The 24,233-nt window shown below is 41.9% G+C and overlaps 1 long non-coding RNA gene across 1 annotated transcript; it reads right to left on the bottom strand.

Annotated features, from left to right (window-relative positions):
* Positions 1 to 9,667: 9,667 nt before the first annotated feature.
* LOC309339363 lies at positions 9,668 to 18,563 on the bottom strand. Its single transcript, XR_014155240.1, has 6 exons — positions 17,061 to 18,563; positions 15,831 to 16,012; positions 12,646 to 12,687; positions 12,369 to 12,541; positions 10,712 to 10,762; positions 9,668 to 9,866 (listed from the first exon to the last, which is right to left on the bottom strand). It is a non-coding gene; the product is annotated as an uncharacterized lncRNA (long non-coding RNA).
* Positions 18,564 to 24,233: the final 5,670 nt, after the last annotated feature.

The raw sequence follows: 24,233 nt of genomic DNA, 5'->3' as shown, positions 1-24,233 counted from the left end.
AACTTTTTAAATGTTGTTGTTGTTTTTTAAATATGTTGCAAGCTGCCCAGAGTGGCTGGGGTAACTCAGTAAGATGTGTGGGGTATAAACAGTAAAATTATCATTATGGAATGGGACATTCCTATTTTCATCGGAGAAAAGTTGGAGGGTATGTATTCATACGGTTTTATTTAGTGATACAACTACAGCCATTAATTTAAAACAGCACTGAAGTTCTCCTGCAACCTAAATGGAGCTTTTGGATTTATACATGCTGAATGATTGAAATCTCTTGATAATGTCCTAAATTTCCTTTTTGAATGTTCAAACCATTTGATTTTATAGGAGGGTTCTATATACTGCACTCGCTGTCCTGTGTGCCTTCTGCAATTCTTGGAGTCCAAGGAGGCTGCTTTCCATCAATTTTAAAGTTCTTTTTATCTCTATTTGCTGACATTTTAACTTGCTATGTAATGCTTGATATAGCTGTGTTTGCAAAAGACTGGCAGCCACAGGCGGAAGTTCAGCCTGCGGCATCTGCCCACCATCTTGCTGCGCAGCTGCTAATTACCTTGACGTGCAAATTTGCCAGAAAGACGTTATTAAAGTATTTCCAAGGGCCAGATCTGTTTCCTTCCCTAGGAGAGAGAGAATGCTGAAATTATCTTGACAAAACCTCTAGCTTTGAGTGCATCTGGCTTCTCTTGAACAGTCTTCAACCAGAGCCATGTCAACCAAGCTATGTTCCAAGTTATGAACCAAGCTTTGTTCGTTGGGCTTTGAAGAGCCTGCAACTTTCTTACAACTGCTTAGCACATGATTAGGTTTGCACACTGATATCACTCTCGAGTATAAAATCAAACGACCTTAGATGCTTGCCATCATGCTGGATGAATGCTCATGCCACAGGAACTAGCCAATGACTGGGGCTTCTTGCTGCAGTGATGCCACAGGCACTCAACACATTTGGTAAAGTTTCTTACACTGAATGAAAGACCCATGTACAAATTTTGTCATGTGTGAACTCTTTCACTATGTGTGTGAACTGGCCATGAGTGTAAGTAGTTCAGTAGTCATTTGTGACTGTATATGTGCCACATAGCAGCCAATTAGTAATATACTTATCCTTTGAGCTTCCATGGAATACATAGTGAGATAACACACACACAAAACTTCACAATAGGCTGCAAGGTGGCTGAAAACTCGTCACACACCAACACTGTAGATTCCGGCATATAAGACGAGTTTTTAACACCAGAAAATCCTCTAAAATGTCAGGAGTCATCTTATACGCCGGGTATGGGTTCGCTGGGCAGCGGCAGTGGGCAGCAGGCTCTGCGCCAGGAGGAAGCCGCCCAGTGAAGCCGGCTTAGCATCGCTGGGCAGCTTCCTCCTGGCGCGGAGCCCGCCACCCACTGGCGCTGCCCAGCAAAGCTGCCGTGTATAAGACTGGGTGTATAAGTCAACCCCCCAAATTGGTAGCTGCCAATTTGAGGGGTCGTCTTATACGCCCAGTCGCCTAATATGCTGGAATCTACGGTACATTGACCATGAAATTCTAGCTTTCGATACAGTCTGATTTCCACCGGTATTTTCTGAGATACTTATTTTTCAGGATCGTTGGAGAAATAAGTATCCTGGTATACAGTAGGGTTTATTCCAAGTAAGTGTGCATGTGATAGTAGCCCTACAATGCAATGCTATGGTTGTGCACTCAGAGTAAGCCCCATTGAGTTCAATGAGGCATACTTCTGAGTAGGTGTGCATAAGATTGCAGCCTTAAGCAGCTAATGAAGAGCTCTGGGACAAGAACAGAGGAAGCCTTTCATCTCTATTAAATAATGCACTTCAGAAATATTAACCTATTTATTAACCAGGTATATATATGTTAACCAGGTCAAGCGATAACAGGGCCTCAGGCAAGCTATGGAGCTTTGACGAGGCGTAAGGGGAGGAGGGACTTTGGTGAGGAGTAGTGGGGGAGGGGTTTGGGGGGAGCAAAGTGAGAAGGTGCATCAGCCCCTGGTCAACTGATATCAGCAGTAGTGAAGCTGAAATGTTCTCAGTTGATTGTGGCAAAAAAGTTTGACCTTGCTCTGCAAGGCATCTTGAACTATGATAGCCAACCGACCAGTCATATGAGACGCTCACTCGTGCGCACACATGCACACACATTCTATTCGATGACATTCCCCCTCTTTCTGTGGATTAACTGGCACGAACATAAAGGTCTACATCTGTATTAAAGATGTTACTGATTACTAAATGAATAATGCAGACAACTGTCATAGTCTGTGGAGAGTTAGTGCTTTATGTGCATATACATCAATATTTTCTTCACATCAAGGACTGGCTGAGCACCCTAGATTAACCCTTGAAACAGAGAACCATTTTACCATAGCAAATTTGGGTCAAGGATATCCTTCAGTGAATCTTCACCAGTTACTATTCTCTTATTAATGGTAATTTACCAGCACAGGCTGTGCAGTGCTTATTGTCAAGCAATTTACTCGTGTTTAAGGAGGCTACTCTTGAACGTAATGGCAAATAAATTAATCCTTTGTCCACACAAACCACTGTGCATACAGTCAGTTTTCTCTTGAAAGCTTTAGCACTGCTGTCATTTAAATATATATAAAAGCACCAGTGATTATTGTCAAGTGGGTGAGAAAGAGAGGAAGGCGCCAGCTACAAAGCCGTCACATGGTATCCTAACACCCCAAAGGTTCTAAGAAAAACAGGCATTTGGTGCAACCCTGCATGGGATTTTCTTGAAAGCAAGCGCCTGGATGTGGGTGTTGTGTTGGCAGGTTTGCCAGCCTTTGAATGTCTTGTTAGCTGTGGTGATGCAGGCCAACAGATGTACAGTTTGGGGGCTGCCAATTATACAGCTGGAAAGAGAGTTTTGCAATTATTTGCGTTCCAGCCGTTGGCAAATATCCAAGCAGATCCTACCAATTTTATAGGAACTTGCACATACACGTATGGCCAGAATCCAAACTGTGATACCAGTTGTGTGCGTCATCCAGTTTTGTACAGCAAACTCCTTATGAAATTTAAGGGTTTTGTTTTTTTTTTAAAGTACTTTGTGGTAACTTGCCATGGGGGTCAGCTGCTTTAAAAAAGCATAATAATAATAATAATAATAATAATAATAATAATAATAAATATACCACTGGGATAAGAGTTTATCCATACCTTTTGCCTTGCTCTTTCCAGGTATGGGTCCACACTTTAAAGCTCTGTGTCTGAATGCCTTTCCCCCCTGTGAAAACTGGGGGGAATTCTTTAAAGGTGAATTGGAACTTCAGTGTAAAATAGGACAGTGCACTCAGACACAGAGCTTTAAAGTGCAGACTATGCCTGGATAAGTCCTAACACAGGCCCCTTGAATGCACATAAACAGATTTTTGGAGTCCAAGATGATGAGGAAGACCAGTCTTGAACATAGTTTAGAGCTTCCCTTAGTAGTGTAGTGGCCTTATTAATTGCAATGTAGTGATTTCAGGTGAACGAATGTAGATACCAATTCTTTACATATGCTGGAAGCTTCCTTAGATTGCATAGGTTTACAGTTTGGTAAGGTTTTGTGCTTTGGTCAATCTAAGGAGCACATAATATTTTAAAAATGTATTTGCTGTTCTCAAATCTAAAGAATTATTCTTTCATTAGATCAGGGTGGGGAACATTCCATCATGGGGAACCTTGGGGGGTTTTGTGCCAGTGGTGGGTGGGGCCACAGGCAAAAGTGGGCAAAAAAAAAAAAGTAGATCATATTCACCCGGTGCTCTACCAGCTGCACTGGCTCCCGGTGGAGTACAGGATCGGGTTTAAGGTGCTGCTTTTAGCCTTTAAAGCCCTATACGGCCTAAGGCCCTCGTACCTATGGGACTGCCTCTCCTGGTATGTCCCACGGAGGACCTTACCGTCTTCAAACAAAAACAACTTAGAGGTCCCAGGCTACAGAGAGGTTAGGCTGGCCTCAACCACAGCCAGGGCTTTTTTGGCTGTGGCCCCGATCTGGTGGAACGCTCTGTCACAAGAGACTAGGGCCCTGCGGGACTTGACATCTTTCCACAGGGCCTGCAAGACAGAGCTGTTCCACCACGCCTTTGGCCAAGGCACAGCCTGACCCCCTCCTCTGGTAATTCTTCATGGAACGCTAGCCCAATGGTTGCCATCAATTTGATTTGAACTGATTTTATAATGAATTGCTTTTAGAATGCTGTATTATTTTACTGTTGTTAGCATCTCTGAGCCTGGCTTTGGCTGGAGAGGGCGGGATAGAAATACAATTTTATTATTATTATTATTTATTAGTTGAAGCAATTGATGTGACTCTTACCTTCATACAGTAGGCTATTCCAGTCATGCAAATGTCAGTAGTTTATACATGTCCCTGCCCACATCTCTCCATCATTCAGCCAGGCATTGCTATAGTTCCTCATCCCTTTTCAGCCAGGCTTAGTGAAGGGTGTGGCCTGGGAAAAAGGTGTATCCTAAAGAGAGCCCTGAGAACAAAATATAAAGACCTAGAGGGCTGTGTTTGAGCCCTGGGCCTGAGGTTCCTCACCTTTGCAATGGATCTTCCTGCATCTGACAAAATGCACACAGGAACCATAGATCAGATCTACCCCTCTGAGGGCAGAGAGGTGTTGATAAAAGGAGGCCCAGTCTTGGATTCCTCGCTCCTTTCTACTACCAGCGTCTCTTAATCCCAGCACTGGAGCTCCAGCATCAGAAGGTCCATAAAGGCAGCATTCTGGGCTGTTTCAGGAAGCAGGTTGGATTCAAAGGATCCTAAGGCATTACAACCCCCTGGCATGCCCCAAACTAGAGAGACAGCTAGTTAGCCTTTTTCTAATGGGAGGGAGACAGCATCTTAAAAAAGCAGAGACATCACCTTGCCAACAAAGTTCTGTATAGTTAAAGCTATGGATTTCCCAGTAGTGAGAGCTGGACCATAAAGAAGGCTGATCGCCGAAGAATTGATGCTTTTGAATTATGGTGCTGGAGGAGACTCTTGAGAGTCCCATGGACTGCAAGAAGATCCAACCTATCCATTCTGAAGGAAATCAGCCCTGAGTGCTCACTGGAAGGACAGATCGTGAAGCTGAGGCTCCAATACTTTGGCCACCTCATGAGAAGAGAAGACTCCCTGGAAAAGACCCCGATGTTGGGAAAGATGGAGGGCACAAGGAGAAGGGGACGACAGAGGACGAGATGGTTGGATAGTGTTCTCGAAGATACCAGCATGAGTTTGACCAAACTGCAGGAGGCAGTGGAAGACAGGAGTGCCTGGGGTGCTCTGGTCCATGGGGTCACGAAGAGTCGGACACGACTAAACAACTAAGTAACAACAACAACTGGGAGGGAAACTTTTTTTAAAAACCAAAAAGGACATAGGAATGTGAAGTGTTTCTCTGTAATCACTTCTGCCCTGCTAGCTTGTGCTCATCAGGGTGTTGGATAGACCTACTTTTATATTTATACTACCACCGTGGGATTGCACTGTCCATACATTAATGTACCTGCTGCTTCTTTTGCATTTATCCAGTGGCGTAGCGTGGGGGGTGCAGGGGGGGCCGGCCGCACCGGGCGCAACATCTGGGGGTTAGGGTTAGGGGGCGCAAATCCACGGGTTAGGGGGCGCAAATCCATGGGTTAGGGGTCACAAATTACTTGCCTTGCCCCGGGTGCTGACAACCCACGCTACGCCACTGCATTTATCATCATCATCATCATCATTATTTTACTTGTATTGATTTTTTTTTGTAACTGGCCTTGAAATCCTAGATAAATGTTTAAAGAAAACCAGTAAGTATTGGTTTTTGAGCTCCTGTAATATACTTTGGTTATCCTTACTTAAACAATCCAGTACTATGTTGATATTATCAGCCTTAAATGTGACAACTCAGCTCAACTCAACTGGGGAAATGCATTAACACCAAAATATTTAGTTCACATCATGATTCTCTCCTGCTCAAAGTTATGTCCTTTTTAGCATCTGCCAGCAGTGATGAATTATGAATGCAGTTCATCAGAAACCTGATGAGTTGCATTAGTCTGCAGTTATTATATCCTTCAGAAACATAAGTCAGGCATTGCTCTGGTTTTCATGTGTGCAATGTCAATGAATCTCAAGTTTCATATCACGGTAGAATTATAACAAACATACAGGGAGCAATGAAATAATACCAGTGTCATATACAAGTAGGGATGTAGGAGAAATTTGATTCATTTCACATTTAAAGGTGAGCCTAACTAATGTGAAATAATGTGTGAACTGAAACACTGCCATTCTTCAAAATTGGCACTTCTCTGAATTTTGCAATGCAGTTTACCAGATAAGTAATACATACAAAAATGCATATACTGTGGTGAAGTGTGCATTAGTGGAAATAGCATACAGAAATACATTATATTAGGGGAAATTGTTCTGCAGAGATGCATATTCAGCCTCTGAACTTAATGAAGCTGCTGGTGAACTTTTTTGAGAACTTTCCAAAAATAACTGCAAATCACTGTGATAATGTGGAGAACCTAACCTGTGATTGGAAAAAAGAGAAACAGAGAGAAACCACAACTGACAGATTCACCCATCCCTGCCAGGATTCCCTCCGTGGAAAAAATAAAAATAAATTCTGAATTCAGGAATTCAACAATATTCTGAAATCCAAAAATTGTTACTTCAGGAATAACTCCTAAAGACTTGTAAACTCCAATTTTAGTTGCAAGGCAATATATGCTCTAACTAAAAGCCCACTATAGCTCCCTTTTCTCCCCTGAACAACCCAATGACAAGGCACAAAACCTGAGGGCATTTCACTGTTTGTGGGTGGAATTTAATAATATGCAGATGAACTCAATTTACACAATAAATGTTGATTTGCCGTGCTTGTGCAACAAACCCACTTTCCACGAAATCAGACTTTTTGCAATAAAGAAAGGGGAAATGCACTGCAAGTTGTGGAATAACACATGCTTGTTGCAGCATTGTCTAACTTTGATGCAAACAAATCAGAACAAATTCTCAATACATTGCCATTATCATCTAACCTTCTTGCAAATTTTGTGCAAATAAATCATGATGAATGCTGTGTAAACAGGTTATCTGAAAGTGACCTGAACATGTAAGGAAAGTAATCCTTTATTAATTAATGTGTTTGTTTGGCCTGGAAATCCTATACTTGACTACATATATACTATGAACATTTCAAAGGCCTGTAGATCATATTTAACAAGACGACTATGGTGTTTTTTAAATAATATGTGTGTTTTATTGGATCAAATATTAGTTATTTTCAAATGCTGTCTTTGTCTTGCCCAATATCAGGGCGGGGCATTCTGCAACCCAGTGACAGATAAAAACACTTAATAGAACAAAGACACACAAATCTGCTAGAAACAGATTACTGAATCTTTAGCACATTTTATGTGGAAATAAATCCCACTGAGATCAATGTGATTCAGTACATTTCAGTTTAGGATTCGGCTAGAGTTCACCTTGATTTCAACAGAACTGAAGTGTACTAGACTTTTCCTGGAAAATACATTTTGATCATTTATTATGATTTTTCTTGGTAGAAAGACCCGGATTCCACAAAAGTGTAAATGTGTGGTATAACATTTATGGTAAATGGCTTTCTGTAGTTTCATTTCCTGCCAATGACCCACCACCTCCCCTCTCATTTTCTATTTCAGGACTGCCACTCTGGAACATAGGAAACTTCCCTTATACTGAGTCAGGCTGCTGGCAAATTTCCCACAGTGCCCAAGACAGTGACAAGCATTTATTTCATTTGCAGACTGCTTTTCATTTGAAAATCAGAACAGTTTACAAAATTGGATAAACAATAAAATACAACCATCTCAGCACCTCACTAAAATTAGAAAATACTTGTACTCACAATACAAGTAGCAGACACAGGGCAGAGCACCTAGTGTCCGGAGGGTCCTAAAGTCTAGATCAGGCTTCCTCAACCTCGGCCCTCCAGATGTTTTTGGCCTACAACTCCTATGATCCCTGGCTAGCAGGACCAGTGGTCAGGGATGATGGGAAGTGTAGTCTCAAAACATCTGGAGGGCCGAGGTTGAGGAAACCTGGTCCAGATGAATAGATGCATCTTAAGCTGACAAGAGAGCACTAAAGATGCTTGACACACCTGCAAAGGCAGGCAGATAAGACGCGACTCTATACAGCTAGATGCATGCATACAGCTTGTTTGTTTTTGCAGGCCAGCCTTCATTATCCTTTTCTCCTCTTCCCCTTTTTTGTGAGAGAAGAACCCCAAAGGTTTTGTGTACATGCAAATACCCAAGCTCATAAGTTACTTTTTCTATGCGAGTAACTATATCCAGTGCTAGCCAAGCAAAATAATTGTCATGCAAGAACATCCCCTGCTCTCTCCTCCCCACTGCAGTCCCTTGTGGCCCCTGCTAAAAGCATCCCATGAGTAAGGCTGTGCTGTACTGGGAGAGGCAGTTTGCAGTAGTGGGAATTTTCCTCCTTAGTGTGACTCTACTGGATACCCAATGCAAGGCATATACAAGGGGAGGGAGAGTAAGCCTTTGCAGTGCTCCAGTGCATGTTCAAGATTTGCAGCCTACAGCATCTTGGTGCACTGATGACCTGTTCCTACAAACCGTTATAAGAGAATGGGCAGAAATGTTATTTCTTGGAAAGTTGCGAGGGCAATTTCTGGAGATGCAAACCATACAATTGGAAGCAAATATGTGCTTAATAAAACATTTGGAGTCTGTTAGTTTTAGTGTGCTTTTTGCTTGTTATGAGTACACGAGGTTCTAACGTTCTCCTAAACCCTTCTTAGCAAAATAAAGGCTATTTTGCTTTCCACTGCACACTAAGTTCCCACCCTCATCTGAGACATGTGTTGATTGGCAAGGATTCTACCTTAATGTGCTGAGAAAGAAATGATTTCCTGTAGGGCTAAATCTCACCTGCAGGCTGCTCGTCATTTCAGAAAAGAAAGAGGAAGCCGGAAAAGCTATGACAGCCTGGATATGTCTTGGGGGACATTATATTGCCAACCCTGATCTCATGGATCTAAATACACTTAGGCATAGGGAAAGGTGTCTAGAAGCCTCCCCACTTGTTAACTGAACTGAAATAATGATTATGGTGTTATGTACCCTGAGCTGATGGGACAGATTAGGAGTCTATCAAATAATAAAGACATCACAGTTTCTTAGTTCACATTGCCAGTGAAAGTATTTACTGCTTTACTGCTGCTTCAAAATGGCTGCTGACCGCGGTATGAATATTCGCCTCCTTTTCAGTTTCTGAAGATCATGAAAGTGGGTCAATATCATTTGTGGAATGAAAACAATGAACAATTTGTTTTAAGAAAATAATTCAGGAGTGGTAGCTCAAGCCGCTCATTAGGTGATTTGACTGTCGTTAAGCACCGAGGAGGAACGAGAGGAGGGGAAGAACCAAACTTGCTTCAGGGTGACACCAGGTCACACGAAAACACAGCTGAAGCTCCCCAGCCCTGTTATAATGACACACAAGGGAGCAAACACCAAATTAGCTAGGCAGTGGGCCTTGAGATGTAGTTGAGCGGCCAAAGGGATCCTGGGACAGGCTGAGCTGATTCTGTTTGTGTCCAAAGAAAACTGACACAGGCAACACATCTGCTGATCATTAAAGAACTCTCAATGTGGCTGAAAGGCTCAATAATATATATTAAATTGTACGAACAAATTGACACTGGCTCTTGTTTTCTCTTCATGACAGTGAGTAACAATAAACTTCCAGCCAAGGTCAGCACAGCCAGTGTTTCATTCAGGAAAGAAGAATGGGCCTTCAACATATTTCCTGTTAACAGACCAATTGTATCGCCCAGTATGAGAATCATTAAAGCCTGGCAATGGAAAAAAGAAGGCTTGTTGTTGTTGTTGTGGCACATTTAACTTCCTGACTTTTAAAACAACTAACTAAATGGAACCTAAAGTTTCTGCTCTAGCTGGCTAGGCATTACATAGTGTTGTATGGAATTGCCATGTGTGTAAGAGAAAGTCATCAATTCAGTAGGATTTTAGTAACTCCACCCTTACCCTTGGAGAATTGCTGAATCCAGTAAACTGAAAGAAACAGCAGGTGTGCCCCAGAGACCAGCCGGGTCTCATAATTGGAAATTGGTTTCATAAGGTTTGCTCTCTTCTTGTCCAGTAGATGAGAGTGGGGAAATTGATTGGTCAGAATTACAGCAAAAGCAGTTCTTACACGAAACAACTGAAAACAGCATTGTATTATAGTTAGGCTGGAAAGGTGACTTCTTCTGGTTTGACTGTTGTCCTGTTTTGTGTGCAGGGAACTCGAGAACTAGATCAGGGACAGTGCTTCCAATTGCCCATACAAAGACATTCATGTGTACAATCACTCAAGGAACACATGCATAAAGCACAGCCTACCACCCTCTCTCTGTGCACGTTCCTTGAATCTGATTCTCGAACTTCATTTTAGAAATCTGACCAGCAAATTTTTTAACGGGCAAACAGATGACTATATACATAGCTTGAATCAGATCAGAGACATCACACATTATATTCTGCTGTACTGCCCTTTATATGATTCACCCAGGGATAGATTCTTCTGTTCATTTCAGAAGGTCAGTCAGATGGTTTCAAAATTAGATGGCTGCTGGCCAATGAGACATTTTAAGTTATGAAAATTTGCAGCTCTGAAAATGTATATGTTTTGACTTACCCTTGGACTGTCTTGGTTGTTTGGCAGGATTTGTATTGTAATGACCACTGGCTATAAACAATAATACAGTGGTACCTCGCAAGACGAAAAGAATCCGTTCCGCGATTCTCTTCGTCTAGCGGTTTTTTCGTCTTGCGAAGCAAGCCCATTGACGGCTTAGCGGATTAGCGCTATTAGCGGCTTTTAGTGGCTTTTAGCGGCTTTTAGCGGCTTATCGACTTATCGGATCAGCTGATAAGCGGCTTAGCGGCTTAGAAAAAGGGGGGGAAGGGAAAAAAAGTCAGAAAAACTCGCAAGACATTTCGTCTTGTGAAGCAAGCCCATAGGGAAATTCATTTTGCGAAGCGCCTCCAAAACGGAAAACCCTTTCGTCTAGCGGGTTTTCCGTCTTGTGAGGCACCACTGTAATAATAAAAACGTAGGCTGTGTACATGCAACATTTTATTCTAAACTCATTGGAGCCCTGAGTACTTCCACATAGTCCACACAAAATCTAGATCTATTGCATATTCTTTCCCCCTGAAAAGCACTTCCTGAGAAACTATTCCTTTCCAAAAACACAAGCTCACTGCAGATTGATTCTGCATGACTCCACTGCTTGCCCCTTTGAAAGCAGATGTAAGCAATGACAGTGCAGGTGGGTGTATGCCAAGATGGCAATTACCACTTCCTTCTTCCTTGACAGAGAACACATGTAGGGAGGAAAACGTGTGGACAATCTATCCGCTTGAAAGCATGGGGCCAAACAATCCCCCCCCCCTTTCCATTGCTTTCTAGGCATGGGTCTGAGAGGTTTTGCCTTTGGCCTGCCACTTTCATCCAGAAAACCTGCTCTTTAGGACTAAAGTGGAACAAACTGCAATATGCGGAAAACCCAATTTAATGCTAGAAAAATGCAACCTGTGCTGATTTAATGCTAGAAAAATGCAACCTGTGCTGCTGATAGTAGTGTGACTCATGCAACACGTTGGCGATTAATATACACAGAATAATAAATTATACATTCTTTATCAAGCTTCTGAGAAAAATACAAAACATTAAACAAAGCCACAGAGACTTGCGAACTACCCAACCTTGCAGGTAGCACACTCCCAAGATAGTTTTCTGGGCTTCTTCAGTGGTCTAATCTCAAAGTCTTGATACATATATTGTTATTCAATCTTATAGAGAATACTCTTTCTTGGCTTAAGATTAAGAGACTACCTGCAAGCCCTAGTAAAAGGGCCCCACTGGGGGCGAACAGCAGCCTCTTGATTACTTGGACTGCCAGGGCAAAACAGGTGCAAAACGCCGGCACCCTGTCGTCTACAACTTCATTAACATCTATCTACAGCTCCACTAGCATCTCTGGCTATTGTGAATCACACCGAACTTACCTTTTGTTGGTATCTTCATGAACTTATCTAAAAGACTGAGTTAAGCATTTGAAAAATCTATTGAAACCAGACATTATAAGTTCATCTTAGGTTGGGTAGTTCACAAGTCTCTGTGGCTTTGTTTAATGTTTTGTATTCTAATTTATTATTAATTTATTATTCTGTGTATATTAATCACCATTCTGTTCTGATTTAGCACTAAAAATGGGTTTCCCCAGGGGGGAAAGTAGCAGGAAAAATGGAAGTATGGATAAACCCATGTATCATGAAGCTATACCCACCCTTGTAGACAGCAGGCTCTAGAATAATTCTAGATTGAAAGCAGCATGTTGAGGATGAGCACCAATGATTCTGGATGGAGAAAAACCACATTTTTGTCCTGTAATCAGGTTAGTGTGTATGCAGCCTAAAAATAATGTAGGATCTCTACAACAGAAGATTGGAGAGGAGGTACCTGTGACTGCATAGGTATGTGATTATTGCACTAGAAACTCAATTCACATAATATCAAGAAAATATATTTTTGAAATTGAGAGTGCAAGATAGCAGAGTGCCTACCAATAACCAGCTGTCTCTTCCACTTCCATCATCTATGGGAATCTGATTCAACGAAAAGAAAAGAAAAAACGGGGTAGTATACATATAGTATTCAATATACACAGTATATTGAAAGGGAGCTAAATAAAGTGTCATTTATAAAAAGGAAAGGAAATACAGGATTATGGACAAAAGGCACTGAACTGGGCTTGCAGTATATCCAGATTTATCTAAAGAACAGCCTTTGTCTTTATTTCTGAGAAATAAAGACAAGCAGCACTAAAAAGAAAATGTCACGGATTCTTCAGATGCAGCTCTAAAGTTTTGCCCAACCCAGCTTTGAAAATATAGCTAATAAAACTGCACGTGCTTAAGGTCTCATATGGGATTTCCATAAAGTAAAATCCTTCCCGAAAGGTGTTTCATATTCTCTGGAAGCCAAAAGGATGCAAGATGAAACCTTAAGAATGAAGCACCTGAAAACAATGACAAATGTTATTTCCATTGCATCAGAGCATTGCGGTATCTAGTGGAGTATTGTCTACACAGAAGGGCAGCAGATCTCCAGGGTTCCTGGTAGTGGTCTCCCCTTGCCCTACCTGGAGATGAGCTAGGGGTTTCTGAATGCAAGGCAGATGCTTTGCCCTTCCTCAAGCTGTGTTCAATGAGAAAGCCATCCCCTTTCCCATCACACTCCCCTTCCCTCTTTTGATTATGGGCCTGTGGGCAATGCCTTTCCTCTCTGTTGATCTATGTGTATCTCTTTTCTTTTTAAAACATATAAATAGTAAATATTATTAACAGCACTACTAGTTTTGGCATTACCATCTCATTTTCCTTGACAAGTGATATGAAACAGAAACATGCAATCTGAAGAGGTTTTGTTTGGGTTTTTTTCTGTTCTATCTGGCTAGCATTAGATAGTGGTGGTGGGGGAGAGTGTGCACTTTTATTTAAAGACAGCTTGCAATGTAAGAGACTGTGAGAAGTGAAGAAATTGTTTTTAACACACAACCTTAGTGATTGTCTTCCTCTTTCTCCTAATTTGTTCTCTGGAGCCTAATACATTTGTTCTCTGGAGCCTAAACAGTGCTTAAGGCTCCTGTTATTTGTCAAATGCCTGTCGATTGGCCAATGTGAACTCACTCAGGTCACCAGTCATTATCTCTCCTACTCCAGGGAAGGGCTGGCTGGGACCTGTTGAATGGGAATGGCTCTATTTTGAGCAGTAGGCTTGAGGCCTCCCTAGCTGTGGCTCTGCTCAGGAGTAAACACTCAGACTTGCTGAAAAATAGATGTGCTTAAAACCACCCCCCAAATATTGGCAGGCATAAACTTCCCAGCAGCAGGAAGATCCACTGGGAGAAGTGATCAGCAGGACGTTTAGCTTGTTCCTTTTCCTGGGGCACAGAATTGATTGGTGTGAACATGTCCCAAAAATATGAGTCCATTTGGGGAGGATTCTATAGATAACAGCAACAGAGAAGTATTAATCACATCAGGCTGGGCCAGCTTGCCCTGTGTTTCTGCTACACCTTTTCAGAGATGTGTGTGAAAATACCCCGAGTTTGCCTCAAGGAAGGCTTATAGAGAGAGTTTGCTCTCATTCACTCATCACCACATACTTTGGTATCCATAACAAGGGTGTGGAAACAGATATTGCTATCCAATATCATGACCCCAGGACAAGAAGATCAGTGGCTGATGAACCAATCTGTCAACAAGTTTTAGAGCAGAGGAGCCCTATGAAAATAACCAGCTCCCAATTTCGTTTCTTATATATTCTGTTTGAAATAATGGTATATCATAACCAGCACCCACATAAACACTGTTCCATTTGACCCCCCCCCCCCAAAAAAATGGAGAATTGAGATGGAATGAGGCAATCAGGTCCTGGGACAGTGGAATAGTCAGTTTTCATTTATGTACACAAATTATCAGATAAAATGAAACCGAGTGAATAGGGGTATGGATGTCATGTTGCAAATGCGTAGATAAAAATAAGGGCTCTGGTAATACAAGAGCATGGATGCTGCAATGACCATGAAGAGGTACAGAAGGAAACACCTGTCCACACCAATCATGCAAAATGTTGTACCACTAAAGAAGCACAAATATTTGCATGAAAAAAATCCAGGAAGTGCAATGGTGTGACAGTTCATGGGCAGTAATGGTATGAGCTACTCATGATATTTGTTTGTTTATTTGTTTGTTTGTGTCCAGTTGCTTACTGGTCAATTGCATTTGGGTGGTAGCTTCCAAAAACACCATGAGTTAGATCAGGTGTTGAGAACCTGTGTTTATGTTGCTGAACTACAATTCTCATCAGCCCCAGCAAGCAAGGCCAGGGAAGATGGGACCTGTGGTTCAAGTCCATGGACAAAGCCATGGTGTATGCTCCTGAAGGGAGAATGCCATTTAACAGATCTGCCTGTGTTTTCATTTTATAGCTTTAAAAAAGAACAATTCCTGCCATGTGGCTCATTCTGCATTCCATCACACCCTGGAAAGAGTAAACACAATAATAGCTAACCATGTTCCTCAAGCATTTCATCTTGACATGTTCTGACTTGTATATTGAGCAATTATGAGGTGATGTTTCAGTATGGCCTCTGTGATTGGGACATATCTCATTTTGAAATGATTTGCAGTCTGTACTTTCTGGAGATCTTCCTTCCTCATTTCCCCATTTATGAGTAGACAAAATCAGTTTTGCTCTAAATACACTAAATGTCTCATAATGCAAGATGCTCCCTGTTAACACGGCTGTATGCAGATCAGGGACTGGAGAATCTATGGCACTCCAGCTGATGTTGGACCCCAACTTCCTTAGCCCCAGACAGCATGACCAATGGTCAGAGATGGGCCCTGTAATCTGACAGGGTACCTAGTTCCTGATCTCTGAGCTTGCTGGTGAGACCAAACATTCACTTTGTATTGTACCTAACACCAGCAGTATATTCCCTTGTTTTTATTTAGGCATTTGTCTTTTTTGAGCTTTTGCATCTAGGGTTTTAAAAAATGCGGCTTTGATGTAAATTGCATCAGCTGATAGTCAGGATTACAGCAGACTTCAAGAGCACTGACATGTTACATTCAATAAGTGTACAATCTGTGCACCTGTATATACAAATAGTTGATCTGTACAAATCAACAAGCGTATGCTCTTTCACACAACCGTGTACATGTATAGAGAGAGCTTGCACCTGTGTTCAGTGTAACTTGCACTAGGGAGAGATTTGAATCTTTTCCTCCTGCAGAAAATCACATTTCCAAAACTGATACTTTGCTTGGGGTGGTGTTGGTCAAATCCACCACTGGAGTAAATGCAAAAATACACTTAATGACATGTCTAGTTTGGCCCTTGATTATGAATGAGAAGAGAAAGCTGGAACAAAAAAGAGAGTCAAAAAACAGTATTTCTGAGACTTCCTTTCAGCTACTAAGATTACCACCTTTTTTTTGACAGCAGCTTTGAACTTTTAGAAGCTTGCCTGAGTAGCAAAAAGTTCAGCAGCTTCTGCTTTCCAACACCTCAAGACAGGAGAAAGCTGTAGTTCTTTCTGCTTGTGCCTTTGCTAAAGTTGCAGTAAGACTACCACAGGAGGGGGAAATGATCACCCTGTAAGCCATGCAAGTGTGGGTGGGCCTCCAGATGTTGTTGGGCTACATCCCAAGATGACGCAGCCAATGGCCAAGGATGATGTGAGTTGCGATTCAGTAACAACAGGAGTGCCACCCAAGGATACTTATGACAAACTGTGGTGACAACATTGTGTAAAATGAGCACTCCCTGCCCCCCATACAGATAGTATCTGAAATGCTCTAGCTGGTCAACCAAATCAATGCTTGTTCCAGATTTGGGGGTCTTTGGGTGAGATTCTCTCAGTGGACCCATCTCATTAAGTACCCGCCTCTTCTGCCTACAGTTGTTACTGCCGATTCACTGGTTTCTTCCTTTGGGCCTAGTTGGGCCATCTCCTAAAGAAGGTGTGCTGGCAGGATGTACTGTGGTTACTGCTCCTTGTTTTGTTCCTCCCAATGCTCATTCACTTGGTGAGGGCAGGTGAACAGGCAGCGGCAGCAGCAAAGAGGAGGACGAATCGAGGAGTCTGTAGGGATTGGCTGTGCCACCCCCCCCAATTGGAGCATGAGCCTAGGAAGGTGCCTGACTTTGCCAACCTCTGGTGCTTGTCCTTAACCAAATCCATGATGACCAGTTAAGAGGATCTGTTGGATGCTTCCACCACTTGTCAGTACAGGGAAATATTAGAGAACATATCAAAAAGAGTGGGGCAGATAAATGCACCTTTAAATGACCACCTGCTGAATCCACAATACTATTATGGGAGATTTCACAGAGCAGCTTTCCTAGGTCCCATGACCAGTTGATCACAATAATCTCTCTCTTCTGGTATAATCTTGTACAGTCATACCTTGGGTTGAAGTTGCTTCAGGTTGAGTGCTTTTGGGTTGCGCTCCGCAGCAACCCAGAAGTAACAGAACGCGTTACTTCCGGGTTTCGCCGCTTGCACATGCGCAGACGGTCAAAATGACATCAAGCGCATGCGCGGAAGCTGTGAATCGCAACCCGCGCATGCGCAGACGCGAGTTGCGTTGGCTTCTGGATGCGAACGAGGCTCCAGAACGGATCCTGTTCGTATCCAGAGGTACCACTGTACATGGTGATGTTTTAATAGACTTTGATTTTAGGTGGCTTTAAAATAATAGGCAAAAAAATGTGCCTTAAAATCACCTGGACTGCAATCCAGCACACACAAGCAGTTTAAATTCTATCACAAATCAATTGGATTTTAGAGGCCTAATTGTGTGCAGGATGGCAGCCAAACCATTTAAAAAACAGATCCGTCAGAGCTGAGCAACTGCAGAGATTTGTGTCTCTTGAAAAACAGTTAATCCCCCCACAGTGTGTGTTTCTAGTAAAAGTTTAATAATTCAACTTATTTAGGAAGATAACTCATCTGGAATGCCAACGATGATCTGAAACACTGTTTAAGAAATGTTTAAACTATGTGTGCAAAACCTACAGGAATATGTCTTTAATAATCGTCTGGGAATTTTTTTTCTTTTTTAAAATGCAGTTAGAATCTCATTAAATCTAAATAGAAAGCTTACTCGGGAAACAATTTAAAAATAGATATTGAAACCCAAGAATTCACACTCTTCTGTATTTGTTCTCATTACAATGCACACCTAAGAATTTGGTAATTTTTTCCAGGTGCTTGAAAATAAAAACTGGTTTGCATTTGTAGTTAGTTTCAGATTTTAAAGTAAACAGGGTACTTGAACTGAAGGACATGGTTTGTCCATAATATACATCCCATCTGGGAATGTTTAATTTTAAACACATCATTAAAAAAGCAGCCAGTTTAATGTTTTTAAAGAAATTCCCTACCATGGTAAAACATTTGGAGGAAATTTCCTTTTAGTTAGGAACACTAAGAATTTTTTCTTTCTTTTTAGAGCTCTAGTTCAGACAGGCACAATGGGGTGAAAACACAGATGTAGTAAGTGGGAATTACTTTTCACAAGGAGGAGGGGAGGAAAAGAAATGAAGGTGAAAGGCCCCAAAAAACCTGAGGAGGAAAATGCATGTTTGGGTATGCTGAGGAAAAGTTAATGCAATGTGATGCTTGAACTCACTGTAGGAGAAACACCCTTCACCTGTGAGGATTTTCCTATCCAGATATCACGGCACTGTCGCACTGTGGCTTGGTCTGCAAACACTTGCAGGTGATCATATTTATCTCACTGCTGTAAAAAATCAGGGCTAGCCAAAAGTAGTCCCCATTTTGCTGGGTGTAAAATCAGCACCATTTGGGTCAGTTTGGGGGGTGTTGTGAAATTTGGAGGTGGAGAAATTTAAACCAAAGACTAAAGACTATTATATGAGAACTCTCAGCTCAGCATTAGTACAAAGCTTTGGTACATAGGTGCAGAGAGCTTGCAGAAATATCAGTGCAAAAAAAAATATGTTCCTTTTCTCCCTCTGCACCTATGTGCCAAAGCTTTGTACTAATGCTGAGCTGAGAGTTCTCATATGATAGCCTTACACAAGCACACCAGGGTGAAATGGCAAAGCTGCCACTGATTTGCCATTTTGGGATGCAGATGTGTGTTGACAGATACTGTAAAGGCTTTAATCTGTCAAGGTCTTAGTGCAATATTTTCTGTTTGGAATATTTCAGACTGGTCACCAGTGAAGCAGCAATCATGATATATGGTGGAGCATTCACAAGGTCAATTGTCAGGCAAACTTGGCAATGCACTGCAACGTCACCTCACTGCTGTCCTATAAATATAAGCATGTGAGTGTGCGTTGAGTGGGCTTGGATCAAATGATTTTTAATTGAGTTTCAGGCATTTAGATCTTGGCTCTAGCCAAGCCCCTCCCCAAGCCTATTGACTAGCTTGTAGTGCAAAGTGTAGTGCAAAGTGGTTGGCGTCTTAGCTATATGACATAAGTGGGAATCATAAGAATGAATTTATAAAACTACATACTGATTGTAGGAACTAGGAAGCTCTAGGGTACAGAAGTAGTACCCAGAAGCATACAAAGGGGTTTGTGAAACTGTCCCTGCTGAGTATATAGGTCAGGCCCACCACCCTCTGCAAAAATAACCTACCAAACTATGGGGTGTATGACATATATGTTGGTGGTGTGCCACCGTTGTCGTGGAAAGATCAAACACAGGGGAAGCCTCCCATCCTTCTCACACCATGGCACAAAGGTGTGTCATCTTTTTCGCCCTTCCTCCTCACCTCGCTCTCACTCTGGACACTTCGAGTACTTAGGTTGCATAAAATGTAGTAATTTATAATGTGGCTATTGTGGTAAAGTGATTTTTTTTGTGGGGGGGCATTGATACAGTTCCTTGCCAAGGATGCAAGGGACCCCAGGTACGCCTCTGGTAGTACCATGGGGGGGTAGTTTAGAGAGGAGTAAAAAATCCACTTTGATGTCTAAGTTGATTAGCTTGAAAAATGATAAAAGTAGGGACTTGTGTTTGATTTTGTACCTATTCTGTAAGAAAGCATGAAGACTGACAGTCAGGCACCTGTAAGCCATATGCTTTAAATAAATCTTGTAGCTAGTCTTAGAGCTACTTTTCCTCATATTTCTCTCAGGGGGAAAAAATCACACAAGATCCAGAGTTGGATTCCACAGATGTGGCAGAAATTAACAAAGGGTGCAATCCTAAGCATATGTACTAGGTGTGTTTACCAACCACAGTATTTGACTTGCATCTGTAGCTTTAGGAAACCGTCTGATCTGTCATAAAATAAAATACACATCCCCCTGCTACTTCAACATCCTCTCCTTTCTTGAGCTTTGAGCATTTCCCTCAGGAAGTTTGGCTTCATCTCTTGGGATGGGGGTGCGGGGTGGCTGTGGCAATTTTTTTTGGGAATGGCCGTTCCCACAGAACCACCCAGAAGCTGAAGGAGTCTCTGAGCCCCCTTGAGACACTTTGTTAGCAGTGCAACCCGGCTTGGAAATGTGATCACCCTGACTGATCACATGACAGTGCACACACACCATTTGAATGGCATTGCCCATCAACTGGGGGGAAGCCCCCCTCAAATATTTTATTGGGGGGGAAAGACCCCTTGGCCCCTAGGAGTTGGCTCCTATACGCCTGAGGCAGTTATGGCAGTTGGTACAGCTATGACAGTCTTAACTGTTAGAGCAGCAGGTATGCTCTGTTGTGCTGCTGTCTGCCTCAGAGTTAGTCAGTCTGTAACAGCCTGCAACCGTATTTATCTTTGATACAAATCTATGTAATATGTATTAGTAATATAAGTAACACCCAGCTGTGGTATATTTAATCTGCAAGTGCAAGTACACAAAGTAAAAGTTATTTGTTATTTAAACTTTAAAAGAGAGTGTCTTGAATAGTTTTTATCGGACGGAACCAATTATAGGGCCTGTCTTCTACATAACTCTATAAAGGGGAGCTAATTCCCATAAAAAGGTAGCTCCACTGAAACAAATGAATGACATTTCTTAGCTAAACATTTATAGAGCTGAGCTACTGATTGATTGTGGAAATTATCAATCTAGCTGAGCGCTTAGTTACCCTGTCACTTTAAAGTGTCTATCTGAGTGAAAAGCAATGCTCATCAATGTGAGATATTGCATATAAACTGAAGATTTTTATAGCCCTTGTATTACTCATGGCTCACCAATATTAAGGCAAAATTGGGTTCTGTTGCTCACTGGGTACATCTCCTGTGGAAATGGCAGTATGGCCGCTTGTAACTTTTATTGGTTTTAAAAGTTTTTATACATGAGGCAAATAGCACCACATTTTCTAGAGGCTGGCATCCTGGAAAGGCTTAGGAGTTTTCCACCTGCATGACTGGAAAGCAGATGATTAAGTTTAAGTGCAATGTAGCCCTCGCTGTCACCTTTCTGAACCTTTGACCCAATACAGTTAACAGAGCATTAAAAATGTAACAGCGTTCATCTTGTGGCCTCCCACAGAGATCTTGTCTGAGGGAACATTTCTGCTCCAAGCTGGTATATGTCCTAGCTTGAGTGGAGAATGTGTCCGGAAGGGCAGGAATTCTACCGGCCATTTCTGATCCATCTTCTTCTCTGTTTCTCCTAACTACTCTTACCCCTCCCTAGACCACAGTTCCCAACCCCCACACCATACATCACCATTTCTCCTGTTCCCCCAATACCTGTCCATTCACCTGCTGTCACCCATCGCCCTCCTTTGTATCCATGACTATGCCCTTTTGTCTCTCATCTCTTAATTTAAACAATGGTCTCACTCCATATATATCCTGTAAATCACAAAGTTCTGCAGGAAAGGCCCTCCTATATATCATCTTCTCAAGAGGCCCATTCTGTGCAGTGTAGGAACTGGGTCTTCAGCATGGTGGAACCTACCCTTTGGAACTTATTCCTTCAGACCAGAACCATCTCTACTGTCATTCCGGCACCTATTGAATGCCTTCCTTTTCCCACAACTGAAAATCTTGATCCCAGTTCTGGTCTCTGTTGGATTTGTGACTGTTCTTACATATGAGTGTCCATAATTGTTTTAAAACTGTTTTCATTTATGTAAATATATGAAATTGTAATTTCTTTTATTACTGATGTTTTCATTGTGCAATCACTTTTAGATATTTTCTGGGAAGCAATGAATAAATGGCAGTTCATGGGAAGCAATTAATAAACGGCAATAAATAAAGAACAGCTCCTCTGTGCCATGCCTCTTCTGTCCTTCCTTTCTACCATCTAAGGGTTGCCAGGTCTCTAGGTTTGATTTAAAATTTCAGGGTTTTAGATTTAAGGGCTATTATCTGTGGGTCAGAATAACACCGGCTTACCATTTCCTGTAAGGTTTTGCAATTTGCTTCTCCCACAATCCATCAGGCTTCAGCCTGCAGCACCAGGAACAGCCCAACCTTCCACCTTACCACCAGGAGCAATCCTATGCCCACAACAGAAACAAGGCTCAGTTCCTATCCCACCAGGCACCAAGCTAGTTTTGGCAGGCACTGTGGTGTTTGCCCTCCTAGGTGACATCATGCTGGGTCACAAGGAAAGGGTTAAATGAGTGTGAAGTGATTGGCCAGTGGGAACCCAAGGGGAGGGGTTAGAGTTACAGTTAGAGTTGTTAAGGAGTCAGTCGGGTGTTAGAGAAGAGAGAGGGAGGATAAGTCTGTGGGTTGGGATAGTTTGATGTGAGAGGGTGAGATAATCTGTTAAGAGGAGTCAGATAGACAGTTGGGATAATCAGTTAGCATTATTAGGAAGGCATAGGCCGGTAAACAAACTAAGATTAATAAACTGACAAGAAAAATTATCTGAAACCATAAACTTGTTAATGCTTGTACAATAAACTTGTTTATTTGGTTTAATGTTAACAACTGTCTGGACTCCGTGTGTACCCGAGAGAAACGGGTTGGTGGCAGCGGGGAAGCAATCACAGTGGTGGCACAGGGACCAATAGACCATCAAACGTCCAGGGACCCTGTGGGCACCATTCCTTAGCTACCAAGCCCACCTTCTGCATACCTAGCCTTAAGAGATTTTGCAACCCTACTCTCCCTTTCCCTTCTCCCTCATCTCCTTTGATTCATTTTTGAATTTCAATGTGCTTCAGTTAAAAAACAAACAAAAAACACCCCTTCAATAAAATATATATACCATATTTTTCGCTCTATAAGACGCACCAGACCACAAGACGCACCTAGTTTTTGGAGGAGGAAAACAAGAAAAAAATATTCTGGATCTCAGAAGCCAGAACAGCAAGAGGGATCGCTGCGCAGTGAAAGCAGCGATCCCTCTTGCTGTTCTGGCTTCTGGGATAGCTGCGCAGCTTGAATTCACTCCATAAGACGCACACACATTTCCCCTTACTTTTTAGGAGGGAAAAAGTGAGTCTTATAGAGCAAAAAATACGGTATATATGCAGAAATGCACAGAGTCATTACCAAAGAATTCATCCTTTGATTTCTATCAGCCATAGATATTCAGCAGATTGCGTGTAAGAAGTGAACAAATGGGAAGTGGCTTCTCTCACTGGTGAATATGAGCAGCCGTCTTCTTTTTCATTGGCTTCTGATTTGGAGAGCGTATTCATAAGCCGTAATGTGAGAGTCTTCGGGGGATGGTTCATTCATTTCAATCTCTCTTCACCATTTTACACGAGGTGGATGTCGCTGCACTGAAAAAGCTATCTGGTGTCAGAATGCCTTCTCAATTATTCAGAGGCTATTTAGAGGCTAAACAAAATTTCCCTGACTGCTAAATTATTAACTGTACTGTATTTTTATGGCTAAAAGGACAGTGTGATTAGGGTTGCATTATAAAAAGCAATGGATAGTCCTGAGTAACTGTCTTCTATTTAAATCTATCTATCTTAGGCATCCCTTAATCAGGATGGATGAATTGGTCAACATTGGCTTATCTTGGGTTCTCATTTCCCCAGTCTTAGGTTCAGTTCACACCATTTCCACCTCAGTCTGCAAATCTTTGATAAAAGCCTTCATAAAAAGATTATATGCATTTTTGTGTGCATTTCACCTAATTTACACATTGTTGCATGTGATTTGTACATGTTGTTGCAAGCAATTTCCCTAAGATAATCAATTTCTATATATTATTTTATTAGCTAATGTAATAATATTTGTGTGCACTTCCTCCAATATAGGTTTCTTAAATTGTTTTTTTTTGGGGGGGGGGTTAGAAGCCTGTGCTTCAAATTTTGAAGGATACATATCGCTGGATTACATATCGCTTTGGGAAGTGCAAATTAGTGAGATCTGCATAAAAATGTGAAACAAATAGGTTTCCTACCCATCCCTACCTGAGCAGAGGAGAGAGAGAATGAGAGAGAGAGAGAGAGAGAGAGAGAGAGAGAGAATATGATCCAATGCAAAGGAGGACAGAATTATGATGTATAAGCAAATATGTTTTGATAAGTGAAGCTTTTTCACCTCTGAATGGCAGGCTACGCCTGAAAAAAACCAACCTTGCATCTGGTCATCAGTGACAGAAAAATGACAAACCGTATTTTTCGCTCCATAAGGTGCACTTTTTTCTTTCTAAAAAGTAAGGGGAAATG

Source organism: Podarcis erhardii (genome assembly GCF_964252035.2).
Source record: "Podarcis erhardii genome assembly, chromosome: 3".
NCBI lineage: Eukaryota > Metazoa > Chordata > Lepidosauria > Squamata > Lacertidae > Podarcis > Podarcis erhardii.
The sequence above is the reverse complement of the archived record's forward strand: the minus strand, read 5'-3'. Positions and strand labels throughout refer to the sequence as shown.